The sequence below is a fragment of the Spermophilus citellus genome (genome assembly GCF_964194105.1).
Source record: "Spermophilus citellus genome assembly, chromosome: 10".
NCBI lineage: Eukaryota > Metazoa > Chordata > Mammalia > Rodentia > Sciuridae > Spermophilus > Spermophilus citellus.
Window position 1 is genome coordinate 1,086,752 of NC_138197.1, and position 3,447 is coordinate 1,090,198.

General features: G+C 56.7%; 1 pseudogene across 1 annotated transcript; it reads right to left on the minus strand.

The window, feature by feature from the left end:
- Positions 1 to 1,863: 1,863 nt before the first annotated feature.
- LOC308658942 (gap junction alpha-8 protein-like) lies at positions 1,864 to 3,140 on the minus strand (annotated as a pseudogene). Its single transcript has one exon. The product of its transcript is annotated as a gap junction alpha-8 protein-like (transcript).
- Between the last annotated feature and the right edge of the window lie 307 nt (positions 3,141 to 3,447).

A 3,447-nucleotide genomic window follows, 5' to 3' on the forward strand; every position in this document is an offset into this window, starting at 1 on the left:
TTTGTCAGAGCTGAAAAAATAAAGGCACATCCCTCCATCGCGGAGAGAGGCCTAGGTTTTCTCTTTCAAATGCAAATTTCCCAGGACTAATTATCTAGCAATTCATCTTAGAATGAATTTGATTTTTAGTCCATTTGGCTTTAGAAAGAGACACAAGAAATGGGAATATTGCTTGTCATGGGAGGAGTACTGTGGGAGAAGGCTTGCTTTGGAAAGGCATACCCCTGCTCTTCTAGGTATGCCCCTTCCTCTTTAAGGAAGGTGGTCATTAGAGGTCAAGACACGGCCTTCCATATGGGAAGGGGAGAAAGGCAGGCTTTTTAAAGTACTTCCTTCAGGCCCTCCGGTGGCCTCCTGCCAGCTCCCTGCTGTGGACCTGGTTTCTACACCTACAACACCTTGGTTGGCACTGAAGTCCGTGAGCCTTGGTTTGGTTTACACAGACCACCTTAGTTACCACTTCTCTCTCTGCTCTGGAAATCGACAGACCCCAGGTAAAACTGCCTTCAGTATGAGACAGGAATTCCCTAGAGGACTTCCCCTGACTGGGTTCTGGTTTGAGGTGGGCTGGTTGTGGGGAAACAGGGCAGGAGAACTACAAGATTCCTCTCCTCTGTCGCACCCACCTGGTAAGAGGTCCCCCAGTTGCTATTCTGATGGCTCCTTGGGTACTTGTCTTGTGCTAGGCAAGACCTGAGAGCTGATCTTGTGAGGACAGGCCTGTGAGTAGGTGTCCTCCAGCTCAGAACTGGCCCTCCTCTTGGCCCCTTATGAAGGAAGGTGTAGATTTTAGGCTAAGAACTGGTGTTAGGAGAGGAAAAGTAAAACCAAAACAAAACAAAGTGTTGCTTCAGGCAACAAAACTGTGAACAGACCTCAAAGCCTAAAGCCTTTTCATTTCTCGGGGAGCAATTTCAGCCTCTTGCTCCTTCTCTGATGGCATTCAGGGCCAAATTCCTTCTTTCAGAACCTAGGGGCTCCAGTGATCCAAAGAATGGTATGAATGCAGGGCATCTCCTGGACTGGTGACTCACACTAACACTCCCACGTGCTGAAATGACATTTGGAAGCTACAAAAAGGAGTCGAGACCTAAATAATGAGACCAATTCCACAGGAAAGCTGGGCTGACTAATGTATGCTGGCGTTGCAAATTGGTGCCCTTGCAGGTTAAATTTGGTTTGCACACATTTCATTTGACCCATCTATTGTATCTACAATTTAGTTGCCAATGTTAAACATTTTTGGAAACTTCAATCACAAGTTTGAATTTCTGGCTTCTCTTGGGAAATCAGATGACTAGGTGACACTGCAAGGTGACGATTAACTGGAACTGACCGGCAGCTGGCCCTGCTCTTCAACTTTCACAGCCCCACCTCTCTGCAGGCAGGAGAGCCGGCCCTACTTCCCAGTTCAGATCGCGCCTGGGTCCCGTAGGCGTTCAGCTGAGACCTCCGACACAGGAGCGCTTGGCTGGTGTTCCGGAGGTGCTGTGCTGATAAAGTCTGGCTGAGTTAGCTTGGAGACAGGACTGAGACGAGGTTCTGCTATAACCACAGTTCTGACTGGAAGGGTTTCCATGGAGGAATGAGGATCAAAGTGAAGTCCCCCGTGGCCGCTGGAGTATGGGACAGGACAGTCATGGGACTGGGAACTTGGCTGTCAGTGAGTCCATCCTGGTAGTTCTCGTGGATGGGAGAGGCTGTTTTCTAGTTGTACAGCATGCACTGTTCCAAAATGGCTGCATCTGTCCAACCAGGGACAGCGGTGACCAGAGGGGACAGAAGACTCAAAGGACGTCGGCACCTCGTTGTTTCATCTTGCCCTGTATTAGCTGGGGAGGGGTGTCTGTCTTGGGCCTCACTTCATATGGTCAGATCATCTGACTGGGCCCGGCTGCTGGCTTTGCTCAGCCTGCTCAGGGGTCTGGCCTCCTCAGCAGTCAGCTCCGGACAGAGTGAAGGCGCCTTCTCTGCCGACAGCCCCGGCTTGGTCATCTTCTCGGCCTGCAGCTCTTCTTGGTCACCCTCCTTTCCCACGGCCGGGGTGTCTACTTTGTCCCCGTCTGGCACGGCCACCGTGTCCTGCCCTTCCAGGGTGGCCCTCTCGCCCTCTCGCGGCTTCTCCCCGACTTCAGGCTCTGCTCCCTCCTCCACAGGCGGCTCCTCCCCGGCGCCCTCCTGGGCTCCCACCTGCGCGTAGGAGGGCAGCGTCTCTGGGTAGCCCCGGGCCAGGTCCGCCAGCGGCCCCGCGCCCATCTTCTCCTCGAACTGACCGAAAGGCTGGGCCGCAAGGGGACTGGTCTCCACCAGGCCGACCTCCGTCAAGGGGAAGTAGTGGGACACGATCTTCTCTTCCTCCAGGAGCTGGTAGCCCTTGGCTTTCTGGATGGAGGAGACGGCGATGGAGTGCAGGGACTTCTCGGGCATGTCCGCCAGCGGCTGCTCCGCCGGTCTCCTGAAGGCCGAGCGGATGCCCTTGAGGCCCAGGTGGCTCATCTCCATGATGTTGAGGAAGAGGGACACGGAGGCCACAGACAGCATGAACAGGATGAAGATGGTCTTCTCGGTGGGCCTGGACACGAAGCAGTCCACCACGTTGGGGCAGGGCCAGCGGCTGCAGCAGTAGAGCGGCAGGATGCGGAAGCCGTAGAGGAAGTAGTGGCCCACGAGGAAGCCCACCTCGAAGAGCGTCTTGAAGACGATGTGGCAGAGGTAGGTGCGCAGCAGCGTGCCCTCCAGCCGGAACTTCTTGGCGCCCTTGCTGCTGCTGCTGCCCTGGCGCGCGCGGCCTCGGCGGGCGGCTCCGTGGCCTCGCGCTCGCGGCGCTTCTCCTGCATGCGCACGTGGTGCACGGCGTGGCTCACGTACATGAGCGACGGCGTGGACACGAAGATGATCTGCAGCACCCAGAGGCGGATGTGCGAGATGGGGAAGGCCTCGTCGTAGCACACGTTCTCGCAGCCCAGCTGCTGCGTGTTGCACACGAAGTCCGACTGCTCGTCGCCCCACACGAACTCGGCGGCCGTGCCCAGGATGAGGATGCGGAAGATGAAGAGCACCGTGAGCCACACGCGCCCGATGACGGTCGAGTGCTCGTTGACCTCCTCCAGGATGTTGCCCAGGAAGCTCCAGTCGCCCATGCTGGCCACCTGCGGGGAAGGCAAAGGCTGAGCCTCCTGGCCACTCGGCCCGCTCCCGCCCGCTCCCGCCCGCTCCCTCCGAGCTGCTGGAGCCGCCAGGCCGCCGGGGACCGCAGGCTTCCTTTGCGCACACAGGCACGCGGGGACCACCGGGCGACAGAACCTGCTCCCATGGCTTCTGCAGGCCTCCTGAGCCCCAGGACCAAAGGAGCATCAGCTCCGTCTGTAAAATGGGCTTTAAGCTCTACATAGAACGGGTTGGATGATCATAGGTTTTCACCCATTTCACAGATATTCTGAATGGATC